Source organism: Ictidomys tridecemlineatus, chromosome 5 (assembly GCF_052094955.1).
Source record: "Ictidomys tridecemlineatus isolate mIctTri1 chromosome 5, mIctTri1.hap1, whole genome shotgun sequence".
Classification (NCBI taxonomy): domain Eukaryota; kingdom Metazoa; phylum Chordata; class Mammalia; order Rodentia; family Sciuridae; genus Ictidomys; species Ictidomys tridecemlineatus.
In genome coordinates this window covers 54639420-54660059 of record NC_135481.1, presented here as the reverse complement: position 1 = coordinate 54660059, position 20640 = coordinate 54639420, and the positions used below count along the sequence as shown (strand labels likewise).

General features: G+C 38.9%; 1 long non-coding RNA gene across 1 annotated transcript in view; it reads right to left on the bottom strand.

The window, feature by feature from the left end:
- LOC144377541 (uncharacterized) overlaps positions 1–20640 on the bottom strand; it is a 62199-nt gene that overhangs the window by 41257 nt on the left and 302 nt on the right. Inside the window, exon 2 of the long non-coding RNA XR_013438532.1 lies at positions 16114–16142. This is a non-coding gene — a long non-coding RNA (uncharacterized LOC144377541). The remainder of the gene's footprint in view (positions 1–16113; positions 16143–20640) is intronic.

Genomic DNA, 20640 nt, shown 5'->3' with positions numbered 1-20640 from the left:
GTATTTCCTGAGTTCTAGTTTTATGTATTACCTCCTATAGTATTCATTATCATTATTCCCAATTTATAGATGATGAAACTGGCTCAGAAGGGTGAAATAATTTTCTCAAGGGTATGTAAGAGGCAGGGCCAGGTGTTGGCAGTGGATCTGTCTGACTTAGAAGCCCATACATTCCACCTCTCCGTTATATTATTTCTAAGTAATTTCCCCTTTACTTATTGTTGATAGCTAAATCTCCGTATCGCAAAGGCGTTGAGAGTAATTTTTAAATAGATGGCAAACTAAGTTTTAACTCCTGTTTCAAAGACATTCAAAATCCAATCTCTATCTACCAAGATACTTCAAGCTGTATTACAGAATTGTCTTCAATTTGAAAATGTCTGTATTCTAGGCCAGAGAAAGGAAAAGAAAGCAATATGGCAAAAGAAAAAATTTAGTTTTATGAAATATTTAAGCTAATTAATTTGTTTCAAAGATTTGGTTAAAGTAACTTAGGGCCAGCACCTTGAAAAATAGAAAATGACAAGTTTATTTAAGATGCATGATGGTTGAAAGGGAATCTTGCTCAGACACAATGAAAAATCTATAAGATGAATATAAACACACAAAATATTTTGAGTATCCCAAGCTAGTATCCCAAGAAGAATTCAGCTTCTTAATCAGGCCATTATTTCTTCCTATCATCTATATAATGCCTGTCTTACAAATCCTAACCTTACAAATTAAAAAAAAAAAAATTCTACCCCAATATAAGGGATAGAATACTTTTTGAAATGGTTCTCATGGTGGATAAATATGTCCTGTCTCTCCACTCTTATTATAGAATTTGACACTGAGCCTTAGGTCCAGTGTTGTTTTCTCTGACGACATTAATCTAAAGGGTTAGTCCACGACTTTCCTTCTTCCTCCCTGGCTGCCAATCCTCCCTCTCACTATTGGACAAAGCTGGGGAGCAGCGAGCAAAGGGAGAAACTTAGGACGGTGATTTCTCACACAGGCTTTGTTATTTAGTTATTTATCTTACTTTTTGGCCAAAGAAAGTCAAATAAAGGAAGTTCGAGGAAAAACAGCTCCCTCTGGGACCTCGACTTCAGCTGCCTCTCCTTATTTTCATGAGATCAGTTTTGTCTCTGAGGTTTTGCCTCCAGAAAACTATCCAGAATTGAGTTGCTTTTGAAATATTAGGCATATCCCAGGACCCAAAACCCTGAGGAGTTAAACTGTCTGCAGATCATGTAGACCACCCACCTGCGGTAGATGCATGGCCTGTCCAAACCCCACAGAAATGCAAAAGCCTGCCTTTCAATCTCCAGATAGTGCCCAGGAGGCTTTGCTCCTCCGTAGAATTGCTGAGCTAGACAGGAATTTTCCCCCTCTGGCCCAGTGTCACTTGCAGGTGGGAGGGGAGGGAAAATTAAGACACAAATTCCATTGCTAGTGAATAAGTGTTGGGCCCAGGAGAACAGTTTATCTAAAACTGAGGAAGGGAATTTGGGGCTTCACATACTTATGCCTCCATTCAAATGTTTTGTTTTGTTTTGTTTTAATTTTTTCCCCAACACACTGGTTTCCATAAAAAAAACCTTCCCTTAGCAGTAGTATAATCAGATGTGAAATAAGAAAGCCACCATGCTGAAATAACTTTCAGATCTTGTTTGTGGGTCATGGAAGCAAAACACTCTCGTGCCTTTATCCTATCCAAATCCATTCTTAAAAAAGGAAATCAATTATCACCCAATTTATTCACTGTGTGACTTTGTGTCCAAAAGAGCAAATCTAAGCTTTAAGAAAAAAAAAAAGACAGTGCTACAGACAGCTTTAAAAAAAAAAAAAAAAAAAAAAGGCTGCCAAAGTTGAGCAGCAGATTTCCAAGAACTTCAAAGACCCTCACCTTTGCAGTTCTCTCCCTGTGGATATGCTGAGATATCACTTCTGTCACTCCTAGGATTTTGCCACATCACATCGTTTCTTGGTCCACTAGGTGGCTTATAAATGACAGAAAGTTCTTCTCACTACTTTGGAAGGTCAAAGTCCAAGATGAAGGCACCAGTAGATTCAGTGCCTGGTGAGGGTCCACATCCTGGTTCATTATCAACTGCCTTCTTACTATGTCCTCACAAGGCAGAGTGGGCGAGGAAAGTTCCCAAAGTTCCCTCCTCACTGTTTTTTTTTTTTTTCCTTTTTTTTCAGGTACCAGGAATTGAACCCGGAAGCATTTAACCACTGAGCTACATCCCAGCTCTTTTTATTTTTTATGATGAGACAGGCTCTCTCTAAGTTGCTGAGGCTGGTGAAATTGTGATCCTCCTTCCTCAGCCTCCCAAGCATCTGGGATCATAGGCAAGGACTTTTTTTTTTTTATAAGGGCACTAGTTCCATTTATGAGGTCTCTGTCGTGATCTAATTGTCTCTGTAAGATCCCACCTCCAGATATAATCACACTGAAGGTTAGAATTTCAGCATATGAATTTGGGGCCAGGAGACATAAGCATTCAGCTTTTATTGTACATGGCAAATAAGATATTGCAGGTACAAAAGATCTAATCATTTTAATTTAAAATAGAGAAATGAGCTGGGCGTGGTGGCACATGTCTGCAATCCCAGTAACTCAGGAGGCTAAGGCAGGAGGATTGAGAGTTCAAAGCCAGCCTCAGCAAATTAGCGAGGCCCTAAGCAACTCAGGAAGAACCTGTCTATAACTAAAATGTATATCTAAAAAACAGGGCTGTGGATGTTGCTCAGTGGTTAAGCACCTCTGGGTTCAATCCCCGATGGTACTAAATAAAAAAATAAATAGAGAAATGACCTGGGTGAGCCAATCTAAATAATTTGATCTCTTTAAGAGTAGGGGGGGTTTTTCTCTGTCTGTCATAGAAGAGGAGAGATCTGAGAGATCCCAAGTATAAAAATATGACTTTACCTTTCACTGCTGTTTTGGAGCTAGAGGAGCTACATCATGAGAAATGTGAGCAGCCTCTAGAATAGGAGAGTGACCCTCAGTTGAGAGCCAAGGATGAACCGGATCTGCCAAGCACTTGAATGAGCTTAGGAGCAGACTCTTCCCACAGACCCCTCCAGCTAAGAACTCAACAGAGCTCATGTCTCTATTTCAGCCTGAGCAGAATACCCACAAGGACTTTTGGTCCTTGGAAATATGAGATAATATCAGATCTTGTTTTTAAACCACTATATCTGTGTTAATCGTTGTGCAGCAATGACAATTAATACAGAATGGGATGAAGGGAATCCTTGAAGGGGAGGACGCATCCTAAAGGCATCCAGAATAATAAGTGGGACCCTGGAACAACATCCTTCTGACAACAGGAGACTCCTAGAGGGAGGGAGTAACGTTGGGGCAGATGTATAAATTCTGAGGAAATTCTTACCTCATTCCATAGCCATATTCCACCTGCTGGGTTTGAGTCTGCTCCTTGCAACTTGCTCTTCCATTCCAAACTCACCTTAGCAGAAGGACGAGGAGACTGGGTGCCCCCTAACCAGGCCAGCATTGCCCAGCAGCAGCGTGTTAGGCCCTTTCTTTCCTCTGCCTTTTAGGGCACAAGGGCCCTGAGAACACCCTCCTGCTTTTGCCACACCATTCGTCGGTCCTGACTGGCTCCTCTAACTCTGCTAAAAATGTTGCCCCACCACCTAGTAGTCAATGGTCTCGTTTTCTCCCCCGTCCAAGGAAGCTGAAAACAGAACAGTCCAAAGAAGTTCTTACTGATCAACTTAGAAGGGGTGTGACTGGTACTCCTGGGGATGCTAAGATCCATGTCCAGGGGTTCAAATAGAAAAACGGCAGGAGTTATACTCAGCCAGTCAAAAATCAGGAGCTAGCAAAAATAGACAGTCAAGAGATACCAGGGGAAAGGTCAAAACACAGACTGGCCCCAGCTTCATTAGAGTCATTTTAAAAGATCAGACATATGCCTGTGGGATCTGGCTCTTTTATCCAACCGTCATCTTGAAAGTCCATCCATCTGAACTGCAGTCCTTTCTGTCTTATAACGTTGGACTTCTTGGTAACGTTCACACTGTCACTCTCTTTCTCTCATAACTTTCCCGATACCAGTTCCTCTGGATTTTTCTATATCTCTGGTTTCTTCTTTTCCTTCTTAGTCTGACTAAGGACCACAGCCTGATGACCTATGTACAATGGAATCCTATTTTTCATACTTCAGGAGGCTGGAAGTCAGAGATCCAGGTGCCAGCTCCTCACATGGTGGAAAGAGAGTGAGGGAGCTCCCTGACCTCTTCTCGTAAGGGCACAAACCCCGCTCATGAGGTGTCTGCCCTCAGGACCTGATTACCTCCCAAGACCCCACCTCCAGATGCCATCATGATGGGTTAGATTTCAACATGTGAATTTTTTTTTTAAAGAGAGAATGAGAGAGAGAGAGAGAGAGAGAGAGAGAGAGAGAGAGAGAGAGAGAAGAGAGAGAGAGAGAGAGAGAGAGAGAGAGAGGAGAGAGAATTTTTTAATATTTATTTTTTAGTTTTCGGCGGACACATCCTTGTTTGAATGTGGTGCTGAGGATCTAACCCAGGCTGCATGCATGCTAGGAGAGCGCACTACCGCTTGAGCCACATCCCCAGCCATCAACATGTGAATTTTGAGGGAACACAAATGTTCAGTCCATAATACCTCCTGTTTCTGAGATCTTTTGTCTCCATTCACCCTTAACATTTATGTTCTCCAGTGATTTACTCTTAACTAGTTTCTCATTCTCTGCATCACCCCAGGTTATTTCCTACACTTGTATGGCTTGGATTCATCACCTATACATACTGATGACTCCAAAATCTCTATCCCCAACCTGTTCAATCTGTATTTCCTGAGCTCTAGATCCATACATAACAACTACTCTCACGGACACTGTAATTTGGGTATTCCATTGGTACTTCAGATTCAATAGATCTGTTCCCCAAACCAGTTTCTTTCTTCTTGGTCCCATCCATAGTTTAACAATATCATTATGTAACAAATATCAACTATAATCTATCTATTGTGAATGTTAGATTCTCATTCTCACACCCTAAGGCCCAAGGTACTTAGGCTTATAATCAATAGTTAACATTTAATGAGGAACAGTCAACCAATTATTCCATGGCTTCAAGCAAAATAAAGACAGCCAGAAAAAAGAAAAAAAAAAAAAGATCAATGTCAAATGTCATGAGCTGTTTAGAGATGTGGGTGAACAGAGCTGCCTTGATCAAATCTATATGCCAATAAGAACAGAGCCCTCCCTGGAAAAACTGCTTTCAGCAAAGCACAGTCTGGCATTGACAAGGTAATCTCAAGCTAGTTACAGAAGCCTGCGTCGCTCACTAAACTGTAAAAGTTTAGTCTTTTGACAATTCAAAGCTAAGATCTTGGTGGTTTTTTTCACCTGAACAGCCAAGGACCCAACAGTTTCAGCTTCTGAGCAAGGTGCCAGGATTTCCTGGCATAAACAGACCCCCCAGACAGACAGTTTTCCACTGCCCCAGGCCCACCTCCACTGGTTTCTATATTTCACACAAGCCAGAAATATAATTTACACACACCTCTTGTTACTATTCCATTTAATTATAATATAATCCTACATATGCAAACATGAAAACAGCAATCATGTTTTATTCCAACTTCTAATTGCATGTAGCAATCATGTGCTTTCACTAAATTATTTTCATCAAGCATAAATCGTGCTATTATTTCCAGCATGCCAAAAGGCCCACCTGCAGCCCCACCCCCACCCCCCACTAGCAAAGCCAATTCGTGTGACTACACAATGCTGGGGTGTGACATGATGCCCCTCACACACACACACACACACACACACACACACACACACACACTCTGGATCTATAGGAACTCAGCCCCCTCTAATTTGCTTTTCAGAGGTTCTAGATTTGACTGACTAGCCAATACTCCCCTTTTTTCTTTTGTATCTTGGAACATTCTCAGCAGGACTTTCTAGTTAACCATTTTCTGGTCCTCTGACTCTAGCATATCCCTCTCTTCCTCACAGGTAGAGACCTTACTAATCTCTTTTCTTCTTTGATAATACCTTAAATTAGTCTTTTTTTTTTTTTTTGGTTGTACATGGACACAATACCTTTGTTTTATTTATTTACTTTTATGTGATGCTGAGGATCAAATCCAAGGCCTCGCATGTGCTAGGCGAGTGCTCTGCCACTGAGCCACAACCCCTGTCCCTTAAATTAGTCTTAATAAGACTGTTTGCCCTCCTGCTCTTGGATGTCAGAACTCCAGATTCTCTGGCCTTTGGACTCTGAACTCATACCAGATGCTGGCTTCCTGGGCTCTTGGGCCTTCAGAATTACAGTGACAACCCTAGAGGCCTCTCTGGTTCTCCGGCTCACAATAGCCTGCAGTAGGACTTCTCAGCTTCCACAATTAAGCAAGCCAGTACTCCTAATATATTCCAACTATTTATCTCCAGAGAAAGAGCTCCCTTCCACATTGCATTTTTGGAAGTGGACCTAGAAATAAATTAAGTCATGTATATAAAAATAAAAACTAGAAGCCAAGTGTGGTGGTACATTCCTTAATCCCAGTTACTGGAGAGATTGAGGTAGGAGGATCAATTTAGCAATTTAGCAAAACAGTCTTAATGTAAAAGAGGGGTGGAGTGTATCTCAGTACTGGTAGAGCACTTGCCTACTTGTATGCATGTATGAGGCCCTAGGTTAATACATGCATACAAAAAAAGAAAAAAAAATATGAGATACTCAGAAATCACTCAAGAAAGTATTTAGTGAGTAATTCACTAAATACCAGGATGAGCAAATATTTGAATTTTTGCTTCTGCTTTTCAAAGTTTTGTGCCATTAGGTATTATTCCAAACTAGGCCTCAAACCACTATCAGAATGGGTCATCTTCTCACTAGGGCTTTCTTTCATTCCCCCCCCCCCAAAGGGTGTTCTCAGTCATGCTCTCCCAAGGCTCACTGGCTACTTACAAGGCAAAGGGGAGGGGAGCCTTAGTGTTTCAAGGCAAAATTATCCTTAGCTGCAGGAAGCCAGAATAAAACTAGGGAGGATTCAGTGTTGCATTGCTCTCTGTGTTTGAAAAAAAAAAAAAAAAAAAAAAAAAAGCCCAGGAGAACTCTGAGGGCTTGAAAACAACCAGCATGGCTTGACCATTGTAAAATAGAAATCTTGGAGCCGCAATCCAGAAACTCCAGGACAAGCTCAGCACTGTGCAACTGAACGAGTCACTCCTCTGGGACTATTTTGCAGAATTAAGAGAAATGACTTTTAAGAAGTGGCTGTCTGAGTGAGAACAATCATGGACTTTCTTTTTTCCCCTAGCTCAGTGCTCCCTAGACTCAAATACAAAGGTTGGATATAAAATGGAACAGGAAAAACTAAATATATTTTCCAACTGTCTCCATGTGGCCAGCAGCCAACCAGCCTAGACTGGGTGGTGAATCTTGCTTTAAGTTAGCAGAGACATAGGCTAGATTGGGTTTTTGTTTGTTTGTTTGTTTGTTCATTTTGCTTATGTTTTTGTAAGTGTTGCCTTTTAGTCAGCACTTATAAAAAGTGTTGTGAACGGCTTTGAAGTTTAACAGGAAGAACCACTAGTGGTCAGAGTTTGGGATGTAAATTCACTTCTACAATTTAAAAGATGCAAAAGGACAGATGATTTCTTTTAGCCTTAGTGTTTAGATCCATAAAATGGATGAAGAAACAATACTGATTCCTCTGCAAGACTAATTTCTTTCTGTTATTTAGGTCCTATTTTAAATGCCACCTCTTCTGAGAGGTACTCTATCTAAAGAGTCTCCCATAAACCACAGGGCCACTCCGTCACATCTCTGAGTTCTAACTCCTTTTCCAAGCTCTGCTTTTTTTGTTGGCTGCCTAAATCTCCCAATTACAGTATAAGAATTATGGAGGTAAGGACCTTTTATTTCTTTGTGAGTTCATACAACAAATATTATTTAGTGGCTTCTAGGTACCAGAAAATGTTCTGTACAGAATATGTTCTGTACACTTAGTCTTCTTATTTTATTTATCACTAAATGAAATAAGAAGACTAAGTCTCTGTTTTTAAATAGAGAAGTTAGTCCTTAAACAAATAATCATTTTATAACATATCCAGTGGCAATAGGTACTTTGAAGAAAAATAAAGCAGGTAAGGTAGTAAAATGGATCACTGGGGGGGGTGACATGTACACAGGGTGGCCAAGGAGGGCCTCTGAGTGGGTAACATTTTAACAGAGATGTAAGGGAAGAAAGGAGCTAGACCTGTACATAGCTGGAGCTAATGTATTCCAGAAAGTAGGAGCACAAGGAGCCAAGAGCAGGCTTAGTCCTCCCCAGGGCAGTGTGGCAAGAGCAGAGCAAGGAAGGTGCACCATGGGAGAGATGAAAGGGGGCAGAATGCCATGCAGGACTCACAACAAAGACTTCTGATTTGACTCTGAGACAGAAGAGAACACTGGCTTGTTGAGGGGGAGGGGTGACTTCTCTTTGATGAGGCCCCTGTGGCTACTGGGTGGACAAGAGAGTAAAGAAGGGCCTTACTGGAAACAGTGTGACCCGTGGAGATCAGAACAGTAATGCAAATAAGAATGAAGGTGTTTTAAGTAAGGTGGCAGCCATACAGCGGGAAGAGATTTGACTCCAGATGTGTTCTGAAGGTGGAGGCCACAGGATAGCCTGACACAGCTTGGATGCAGGTTGGAGTGGGAGAGGCAAGGAATTCAGGATGTGTCCCAGGTTTTAGCCTGAGCAACTGGAGAGAGATGGAAGAAGGAGAAGGATATAAGCAGAGATGAAAATTTGGTTTTAGATGTATCAATTAATTTTGAGATACATATAGAAATCCAAGTAGAAAAAGTAGAAATGTTAGATACACTGTCTCAGATGTCTGGGGAAGATAAACAAGCTGGAGATAATAAATTCAGCTACTAGAACCAAATGGAGACATTTTAAAATCATTGGTTTCAATATTGTGTTTTCAGTGCCTCCTAGAGTTAAACCCTCAATAAATATTTGTTTAATGAATGGGTGAATATGGTGATAAACAAATAAGATAATGGGCATGAAAGTGTTTTTTCAAACTACAAACCCCTCTTCAAATAAAAGGCTAGACACAATGTTCTAATATTCTGATTGTCCTATAAACAGAAAACCTTTCAAAGGGGAGTTTTCAAGAATGTGACCAAGTACAATTAGCAATCTTGTTTCCAACAGAAACAAATTCCAGATGGTTTCTTTCCTCTTCCCTCTTGTGATATTTGAAGTTGATGCTGTTTAATAATGTAATTAAGGGCAGTGAAACACCAGAGAAAACTGAATGCTAGTGAAATATAATATTTTTTCCTCAAATAATGATTCTTATATTGTCAAAAGAATTTTCACAGCAATTTCTCAAACTGTTTCAGAAGGAATACTTTTTCAAAAGGTAAGTCTTAAACAATATGGGTTTCATATGTACTTTTGCATCCCAGATCACTTCAAGTTTTTGTTTATTTGTTTGTTTTTTGAGGGGGGAGGTTATGGAGGATTTAATTCAGGGACACTTACCACTGAGCCACATCCCGAGCCCTATTTTGTATTTTATTTAGAGAGAGGGTCTCACTGAGTTGCTTAGTGCCTCACTTTTGCTGAAGCTGGCTTTGAACTTGCAATCCACGTGCCTCAGCCTCCCAACCACTGGGATTACAGGCGAGTGTCACCACATCCAACCCCAGATCACTTCAGAACTCAAAATCCAACTGGCATTATTTTGCACTGAATAAAAAAATAGTGTACATTTCTGTCTGTTTGCCTCTAAAAAAATTTTATTTCATTCGTTCATTTTTTTATGTGGCGCTGAAGATTGAACCCAGTGCCTCACAAATGCTAGGCAAAAGTTCTACCATTGAGTTACAACCCCAATCCTGTTTGCCTTTTAAGCCACAGTCCAATATTTTAAATTCTTAAAAAGTTTTTTAAAATTTTTTCTTGAAGAAAATGTTGGTTTGGGGCTTAAACAATCACACTGGTAAAATTCTCTGAATTTCTTTTAAAAACACATGATAAAAATTATCTCTGTACTGGTTATGGGAATATAATAGGGTTAGGGGCAGATTTTCAGCCTCTGAAAGTGGAAGATTGTGATATGAAGACTTTAGTTTTTTTCTGGACCAAGAAATGGAGAGGTAGGTGGGTGGATGAATGGGTAAGTTGTAGATAGATGCATGGACAGATGGGTGGATAGATGAATGATGGATGGAGAGAAGTATGTGGTAAGGAGGAAAGGAGGCAGACATGGGAGATGGAAAGGAAAATGAGATGTTTAACTTGGATAATTTTCTAAAATGATTCAATACAGTAAAAATAGTCTTTTGATTGGCACAATTGGTATCTATATGGGAGAAGTAAACTTTGATGTTTATCTCTCATGATTTACATTAATTAACTTGAAATAGTTATAAATGTAAGAGCTAATTTATAAAATGCCTAGAGAAATACAAAACAAAGAGTTTTTTTTAATCTAGATTTAGGCAAAAATTCTTAGGACACAAAAAAGCATGAATTATAAAATGGAAAATTGATGTATTAATGTTATCAAATTTTACATATCTTTCTCCTTAAAACCCTCCTAACAAGGTAAAAAGTTACACCAAAGACTATGGGGAAAATGCTTGCAAAATATATATCTGATTAAGACCTTCTGGTGAAAATACATAAAAAAATCTTATTTGCTGAGAATTTTAAAAATGGAGGAAATATTTGAATATGCACTTCAACAAAAAAAGATATGAGAATGAAAACAAGTATAGGAAAAGAGATTCAACATTATTAGTCATCAAAAAAAATTAAAATCACAATGAAACTCTGCGTCATACCCAATAGAATGGCTCAAAGTTTTAAAAAAGTAGAAAATTAACAATGACATTCACTCTCCAGCTATGAGGAAATAATAGGGACAAGATTTACCCTGATACCCAGAATTATCAAAAAACAGAAAATATATTTGATGATACCTTTCAGATAGTGGACAACAGGTAAAGCAGAATTGTGATCTCTAAGAAAAAGATAAACCAGTGTGAACCTTACATTGAGTTGGCTTATGACCTGGAAGAAAATTCTAGGATTCGGTACAGGGAGGGAGATGTTATATAGAGTCCAATAATCTCTCCCAATTGAGGAGGCAGAAATGTCTAGAATTAGTAAGTTAGAATATGGAGAAGGAATGATGTACACAGAGAAAAAAATTCCAGAAAATTGCAGAAGGATCCACTTGAGACTTTCAATGAGTGTTGATAGACTTATTCTATGAGAGAAACTACTCAGGTTAAGAAAAGAATCACTGTGTGGAAGTAGGCAGAACAATTTCCAGAGCTCTCACAAGCTGGAAATAGGTAGTTTTACCGACCAGAGTAGAAAGACCTCCAACTTCTGGACATCATATAGAAACTTCAGAAGCCTTAATAGTAGGGCTAAGGCAGCTATAGAATAAATTGAACTGAACCTGTTCTAAAAGTTTCAAAAATCCAACACTACTGAAATAAAAGTAACAAAATCCAGCAACCCAAACCCCAAAACTCCCAACTTGTAACATCCAATCTAAAATTATCAGGCACCCAATCAAGTTGGAAAATATCATGCATGATCAAAAGAAAAACCAGTCAATAAAATCCATCCCAGAGATAATGATGAAATTATTAAGTGAGGTTGTTCAAACACTTATTTTAAGTGTGTTCTACATATTACAAAAGATGGAGTAAAACAAGATGGGATTAATAGCGGTTTAAATATTGCAGAAGAGGATTGGGGTGTAGTTTCACGGTAAGGTACTAGCCTAGCATGTATGAGGCTGTAAATTCAATACCTAGCACTTTCTCTCTCTCTCTCTCTCTCTCTCTCTCTCTCTCTCTCTCTCTCTCTCTCTCTCTCTCTTTCTCACACACACACACACACACACACACACACACACAGAGAGAGAGAGAGAGAGAGAGAGAGAGAGAGAGAGTGATAGAATGTAACAAAAATGAAGCACAGAGAATAAAAATGACTGAAAAAAACAGAACCTTGGTGACCTGTTACCATTAATATTACCATTAATTGTATCAGTATTCAGTGGTCTAACTACTTATAAATGTAGTCTCACAAGGAGAGGCGAGGTAAGAAGAGAAAAATGTTTGAAGAAATGAGGAAACATTGTATATCTGATGAGAACTATAACCCCATAACCCTGAGAAGACCAACAGAACCCGAACAGAATAAACACAAAGGATCCTATGCCAAGGCACATCCTACTCAAATTGCTGAAAGTCAGTTATAAAAATAAAAATTTTTAAAGAACTCAGAAACAAAGGGTTATATTCAGAGTAACTACCTAGGTAAGAATGAGAACAGATGTCTTTTCAGAAACGCTGCCAGCCACTGGACAATGGGGAGAAGGGAGAGGAAGAGAGACGCCAAAATAGATAACACTCAGCAAATGCAACTCCAAAATGAGAAGAGAAATTAGGAATTTTCAGACCAACAAAACCTGGAAGAATTATCTTCACCAACAACACTGTGCTGTAAGATATTAAAAATAATTCTTCAAAGAGAAGGATTATATGAGAAGGAAATTTGAAACAATGTGGACAAGTAAAGAACATGGTAATTGATAAAATATGTGGGTGAGCAAATTCAAGAGGCTTTTTCTCATTTTTTACCTCTTTAAAGCAATTTTATCAAATATGATAAAATAATAACAATGTATTATAGATTTTTAACACAGCAACGTATTGTGAAATTTTGAACAGAAGTAAAATGCATGACCAAGGATGAGCAGGATAAAGAAAGCATTGTATTCTAAAATTTTTGGACTGCATGTGAAGTTGTATAATGTCATTTAAAGGTATATAATGATAAGTCAATGACCCATATTTTATTTTATTATTATTATATTTTATAATACCTTTATATCACTTATTTATTTTTATGTGGTGCTGAGGATTGAACGTGGATTCTCGCACGTGTGAGATGAACACTCTACCACTGAGCCACAACCCCAGCCCCTCAATGACCCATATTTTAAACACTAAAAAATTACTTATAAGCTAAATGCTATGCAAGCAATAAAATTAACAATGGAGACAAAAATATAAGAAGACTGGCATACCAAATTTGGGCAAGAATGTGAAGCAACTAAAACTTTGAGAATGCAAAAGTTCACTACTTTTGGAAAATAATTAGCAGTTTCTTATAAAATTTAAATAAACTTACCATAAAATCTAGCATTCCCACTCCTAGGTATTTACCCAAGGAAAATTAAAACATGTCCACATAGGGACTTGTACATGATTATTTATAATAGCTTTATTCCTAATAGCCCCAAACTAGAAACCAAATATCCACCTCCAGTGAATGGATAAATTGTACTACATTCATTCCCATGTATTTTGCTGTGTTTCACACACATATACCTATATATTACTCAGAAATAAAATGAACTACTAACACACACAAAGGCAAATACTAAATGAAAAGACCCAAACATAAAAGACTCTTTTCTGCTTAATTCCACTTATATTTATTTTTAGAAGGTAAAAAACTACAGTGACTGAAACAAGCCAATAGCTACCAAGAGCTGGGGATGACAGGAGATTTACTGCTAAGAGGTAAGAGAAAACATTTGGGCTGATAGACATATTCTGTGTCCTCATGGGATGATGACTGCATGAATGACCTTAGTACTTCATATAGGTGGAATCATAAAGTGTTTGTCTTTTTTGTAACTGGCTTATTTCACTTAGCATAATATCCTCAAGGTTTATCAATGAGGTAGCATATGTAAGAATTTCTTTCCTTTTTTAAGGCAGAATAATATTCTGTTGTATGCATACCTAAAATGAATCTTTTATAAACAGCACTTGATTTAATCATGCTTTTATGCATTTTTCTAATCTCTAGACAGGAGAATTTATTTGTATTTAAGGTAATTGGTCATAAGAATGGACTGACTGCTGTTGTTTTGCTATTTGTTTGGTATATGCCTTATAGCTTTATTGTTCCTCATTTCCTGCATTATGGTCTTTTGTGTTTAGTTGGTTTTGGTAGTGAAATATTTAAATCCTTTCTCATTTACTTTTCTGTATATTCTATAGCTATTTTTTTGTGGTTACCATGGGGAATGCATTGAGCATCCTAAAGTTATAATGCTGTAATTTGAATTTATCTCTAATTAGATAAATCACAGCGTGACTTCAGAAACATACAACATGGTTACTCTTTTTCAGCTCCATCTCTATTGATAATTTCACTTTGTTCACCTTTTTTTCCCTTGACTTTTTCCATATCTTCCCTTTGTTCTTTGAGCATCTTTAAAACAGTGATTTTTTTATCTTTATCTTTTAGATTTGCCCTCAGGCCTTTTGCATGGACAGTTTCTGTTTATATTTTTCCCGTGAATGGGCCATATTTTCCTAATTTTTTATATGCTTTGTGACTGTGATTTTTACTATTGTTGTTGTTGTTGAAAACTAAATATTTAAATAATGTGGTCGCTCTGGAAATCAGATTCTCCCTCTTCTCCAGAGTCTGTTGTTTTATATTATTGTTTTTGTTTTCTTGGTAGTGGTAGGTTATCTTGTGCCAAAGATCATCCAAATGTGTAAACTTAAGGCTTTCTCAGGTTTTTTCTGAACCTGTGCCTTTCCATGAATATGCAGAGGTGCCTTCTAATTGTGGTCGGTTTTGAATGTATCTTAGTCTTTAAGATCTGGCTCCCAGAAGGGGGAATAGCAAAATCTCACTGGCCCTTTAAATTTGGAAATCCTTTCAACCAGAGGGGCCAAGGCTTTCAAAATTGTAGAAGGTTCAGCATCAGTGTTCCCGGTGCTCACCTCCCATCTGCACCTCAGAACTAATAATCAGTGATCAGAACATGGGCCCCTGATATTTTGAGGGCAGGGTCCTATTTGTTTACCCTGTCTCCAGCGAGTGACATGCAAGCTGCTTCAGGAGCACATGCATGGCTGCCAGCACAGGGGATGGGCAGAGAGATGGGTAGCTGCTTCTCAGAGTTCAAACTGACCAAAACTGGTGTCAATTTACTATCTAAACCTTCCCCTGGAATTTGCAAGAGTTCAGTAGGACCCAGAGTTCCAAAGCAGTTACATCAAGCAGATGCTATCCGTGCAAATTTTGTCTAGGTTGAAGAGATAGATTCCTGGTGCTTCCTACCCCACCACCTTCCCAGGAGACCTATTGAGCCCAAAATAAAAGGGGTGGAGAGCAGGAAATAAGGAATAAAAAAGAGTAGTCAGAATGAACAAAACCAGATAGACTTGAACCTAATCAAAAGAATGTTTATATTAGATATAAACATTTAAACATGCTAATTAAAGAGAGCTTTTCTTGCTGGATAAAGAAAAAAAAAACACAGACATGCTATTAACAAATGATTCACTCTAAATATAAAGACAAAAACAAAAAGGAAGAGAGAGAGAGATAGAGAGAGAACACAAACTGCCAATATCAGAATACAATATAATATTAAATAATATTTTCCACTTTGTGGTAAAATACACACAACATGAAAATTACCATTTTAACTATTTTTAAATGTTCAATTCCATGGTATTAAACACAGTCATAATGTTGTGCAACTATGAGTACCATCCATCTGCATAATTCTTTTTACCTTATACAACTGAAACTGTACCCTTTAAACAATAACTCTCTGTTCCCCTCTCCCCCATCCTGCTATTGGTCAGGGATATCTACAGATGCTAAAAGGATTCTATCTGTTATGTTCATATTGAAGGCTTGCAATCTCACACGGTATCCCAATTGGCTAAATTTTCATTCAAGATAATTACTAATTGCTACCGTAAGCTATAGATTATGCCAAACAATTCATGTACCTCTCCCACAATTCTGTTATGTAGATGCCTTTTTTGTTTATATTTTGTAGATGAGGAAATTGGGGCTTACAGAGGATAATTGACTTGCCAAAATCACACCATTGTTAGTAGCAAAACCATTTACTTATTGGACTCTCATCCTGGGAATGCATACATTATTTTTTTTAAAGGAAGAGAAGAGATTTTTTTTTAAACAATATTACAGCCTGAAAGTCTTGAAGGAAGAATGGAAAAGCTACTCACTGAATTGCTGCCACTGTTGCCGTGGAAACCTGAAAAGAGATTACATACACATCAGTTTTACAACTCCATCTTTTAATAGGTGGAATATAACCACAGGCTGCTGATTCCTCATGGAAAACTCCCAGAAAAATCCATCTAATCAAAAAATCTCTTTAGCTTTTCTAATACAAAAATCCCAATTCACAGAGAAAACGGAACTCTGTCGGATGGAGTGGATAATGATTCTCCTTTCCTGAACAGCTGCCCATCTTCTGCTTTCTGAAATGGGAACCCAAACAAACAAACCAATAAATGAGTAAATAAATAAAATAAAATAATACTGAAGGACAAGAACAAGAAGCTACAGTGCATTTAATGTACATGTTGGAAGAGCCAGATTAAGAGGTTCCAGAAAGGGCTCTGTGGGCACGAATGTAAAGGAGGGGTAAATGTGTCTGAGATAAACAGGCCAATGTAAACTGGTCCTCCTAGTAATGAAGGCAAGCTACTCCATTGGGAGCAAAATAAAACACTCGGGCAGCAGCACAGACTTACCTCTTTTGAGTACTTCTGTAATGGTGAGGTATAGACACTGTCAACTGAAAGTCAGCTGTCATAGTAAAATGGAATTCTGAAACTGCATGTTATAGGTCTGTTTACAAAGAAAGACCAGTGTCCTTCGCTTCTCTATATTTAAGCTCTTTAGTAATTCTATCAGAAAGCTGGTTTTAAACATCACAAGACAGAAGCAGGAACAGTAAGTAAAATATGACATGATTTGCTCATTTTTTTCATGATATTAGACTTTGATTCAGTCAGTATAAATGATTAAGTAGATTTATTTATTAGGATTGGATTCGGTTGAAAATGAGAAATCTCAAAGTAACAGTGGCTTAAACAACATAATATTTTCTTTCTGTCTCATTGGAAAGACTGAATAAGTCATGCAGGGTTGATTTGGCAGCTCCGCTATCATCAGAGATGCAGGTCTAACTTGTCACTCCACCACTCTCAGAAATGTGACTTCCAACTCATGATCCAGTATGGCTCAGCTGGCACCTACAGAGCCACAATAGGGCCTGAAGAAAAGAGAAAGGAATAAAGAAGGACACTCTCATTTCCTGAAAGAAAACTGACCAAAGTCTCAAAGACTCTTTTCTACTTTCATTGACCATCTTCCACACGGTGTGGTTTACCTGTGTCTCAAGTCAAAAGGGACTCACATGCTGTGTAGAAATAACCAGAAAGGAAAGGGATCATTTTTTCTCTGCTTAGTCCAGGGTCATAGAACGAAGGTTTGATTAATTCACTCATTTGTCTATATATTCATTCAAGTTACAATTATTAGTCACATGATATATGCCAGGCTTTGCGTTAGATTCTGCAAATAAAAAAGGCAATAGAAACACATAAGTAAGAAAATCATGTCAAACACAGCATGAAAAGAATTCCATAGAGGTAAAAAAAAAATGTAGCTAACTTTGTTGAGTTGCAAGGGAGAGATTTTAAGGAAATTTTTACTGAGAAAATGCCATGACAACTAAATGTTTTTTTTAAAAAAAAAATAAGACTTTGCCAATTTTCCACCATTCTCAGGTAGAGAAGAGCTGGGAAAGGGGGCGGGGGGGGGGGGCAAGAATTACTAGGGAGTGTCGGAAAACGGAGGAGGCATTCCAGGCAGAAGGATGAACAGATGCAAATGTGACAAATTATGGGAAAGTATGGCTTGTGAGGGATGCTCAGTGGTTCTATAGGACTTGCAATCTGGGTGAGAGAATGTAGGAAGGGAGCCAGGGAGGAATGGGAGAAGATGAGATTGAAATACAGTCAGGGTCCCCATGATGAAGGGCTCAGTAGAGGGTTGGAGAGTTTGCATATCATTCCACATTCAGCGGAAAACCACTGGAGAGGTCAAGGAATGGGGGGATCACATGAGATGGTGTTTTGAAAGATTAATGTGGAGGGCATGTGGAAATGTAGAAGGCAGATGGAAGACAGGCATGACTGAAAGCAAGAAAACTGTTCATTTGTCAAGCATTTTCTGAGCATCAGCTCTGTGCCAGGCACTCTGTTAAGTGTTAAAGATACCAATTGGAGTGAGTGAAACAGACACAAGAACCTTCAAAGACCCACAGAAGGAGGGACAGACATAAACCAGCCTTAACCATGCTCCGCAACAGCGTGAACATAAAAGGTGGAGAATGATCGGGGAGGACAAAGCTACAGGTAGGCAACTGGGATTCTCTATGCAGGAAACTAGGCTGACCTCCCTCCCTCACCTCCTCCTACCCATTAATCTTCTTCTGCTTTTCCTCATAGGTTGAGCCACCTGTTAGCCAAGTTAAGAAAGTGCCTTAGTCAATGAAAAGGGGAACAAAAGCTTCAGAGAAAAATGAATTTTAGTTAGCAAAAGCTAAATAGAAGTTTAGCAAAGGCTGCAAAAGGCAGAGAATAGAGTACCTACAAACAAAAAGAGGCATGTAGAAAAATCTGTGTGTCTGGGGTTCAAAGTGCAAATGGGGATGTTGCAGAATTAGTGTCAGATGAAATAGAAACACCTGGGGAGTCACATGATCAGACCTATGATCAGACCTGGTAAGAAGTATCAACCAATATCTAGGTAGAAGGAGATGAGATCCTAAGTCAGAGTGTATGGGACAGGGAGGCATAATGATTTGGATCTGGAATGTCCCCAAAAGGCTCATATACGGAAGGCTTTGTCCTCAATACAGCAGTGTTCAGAAGTAGGACTTTGGATATTCGATTGGATTGTGAGGGTGTTAACCTCATCAGTGGATTAACTCATTAATTCACAATTGATGGTGTTATTAGGAAGTGATGGAAAGTGTAAGAGGTGTGGCTTAGTTGGAGGAAGTAGGTCACTGGGGTGTGCCCTGGAAGACTATATCCTGTCCTTAATCTACCTGTGTCTGTCTCTCCCACCCCGCCTCCTTCCTGGAGACCATGAAGTGAGAAGCTGTGTTCCACTATCCCTTTCTCCCATGATATCCTACCTTACCCCAGACCCAAAGCAACAGAGCCAGCTGACATGGACTGAAAGTATTGAAACCATAAGCCAAAATAAATCTTTCCTCCTGCTTTAGTCAGCTTTTTCGTCTCTGTGACCAGAAGACCTGACAAGAACAACATAGTAGAAAAGGAAAATTTTATTTGGCTCAGACTTTCAGAAGTCTTAGTTCACAGACAGCCAACTCCATAGCTCCAGGCTTGAGACGCAACTGCCATCTTAGTGGAAGGGTGTGGAGGAGGAAAGCAGATAGGATAAGGCAGCAAGGAAGCAGAGAGAAAGGTACACTCACCAGGGACAAAATATAAACCCCAGTGTACCTCTTCCAGCCCCACCCTACCTGTCTACAGTTACTACCTGATTAATCCATATTCGTGAATTAATCCACCGATTAGGTTACAACTCTCATAATCTAATCATTTTACCTCTGAACATTCTTGCCTTGTCTCACACATGAACTTCTGGGGGACATCTCCAAACCACAACACTGTCCATAACTTGTTTTTCTTAGGTATTTTGTCACAGTGACAAAAAGCTGACAAATACAGGAGGTCCCCAAGCTGTACATTTCTATTTGCTCTTTCTAACCCATCCTCTGCCTTTCTCAACTCTGCTTTATTGCAGGAGGTTCTGTTGCATGGATTGCATCTATAGGTTCTGGCTAACAGTTGGCTCAACCTATGGGGAAAAGCAGAAGAAGATTAATGTGAGGGAGTGAGGTCAGCCTAGTTTCATGAATAGAGAATCCCAGTTGCCTACCTGTGACTTTGTGTTCTTTTGGGGTAGCCCTTGGTGCAAAGAGCTCTTGCATTTTTTCTCTTCCCTGTGCTGTCACTTTCTCGTGTTCTGATTCCCAGAATCACTCCCTACCTTTCCCATTTAGGCAATGAAGTGGTAACAGAAACCCACTAGCTACAGGGTTTTACAGTATCCTTTGTGGTTTCCCTATGCTAGGCTTTTACTAAATAGTCCCTTTATTAAATTCTCAAATTATGCAAAATGTGTGCCAGCTATTTTCTGCCAGGATCCTGAGTAATATAATCACTAAACACCACCCTCACTTAAACTCCCTTTCTTCACAGTTCTTGCAGCTTTAACGTGTAAGCTGGAACCACCAGTATCCCAGAAGGAACGATTAAATCTTCAAGATGGTTCATCGCTCTCAGAGTTCTTGTTTGAAATGTCAAAGATAACAATCTGGTGGGTTCAGATGAATTCAGACTTCAAAACACTAAATTCTTGCTACCAACAAGTTCACACATTACTTGGAGAGAGAAACTTATACACACACACACACAGTTAACAGTAAAACCTACCAGACTAATCTCTGGCACACTCCCTGTGCATAGCAGAGTTTAAGCAAATAGTCCAGACCAAATAAAATCCATCATTTCCAATTCCAAATTCCAGGGAGAAAGAATCTAATTGTCTATCTTGAATCTGGGGCTCATTCCTAATCCTGTAGGGGTGGGTCACAGTACGAACAAGACTGCCTAAGGTTCACCACCTTGTGGAGAGAG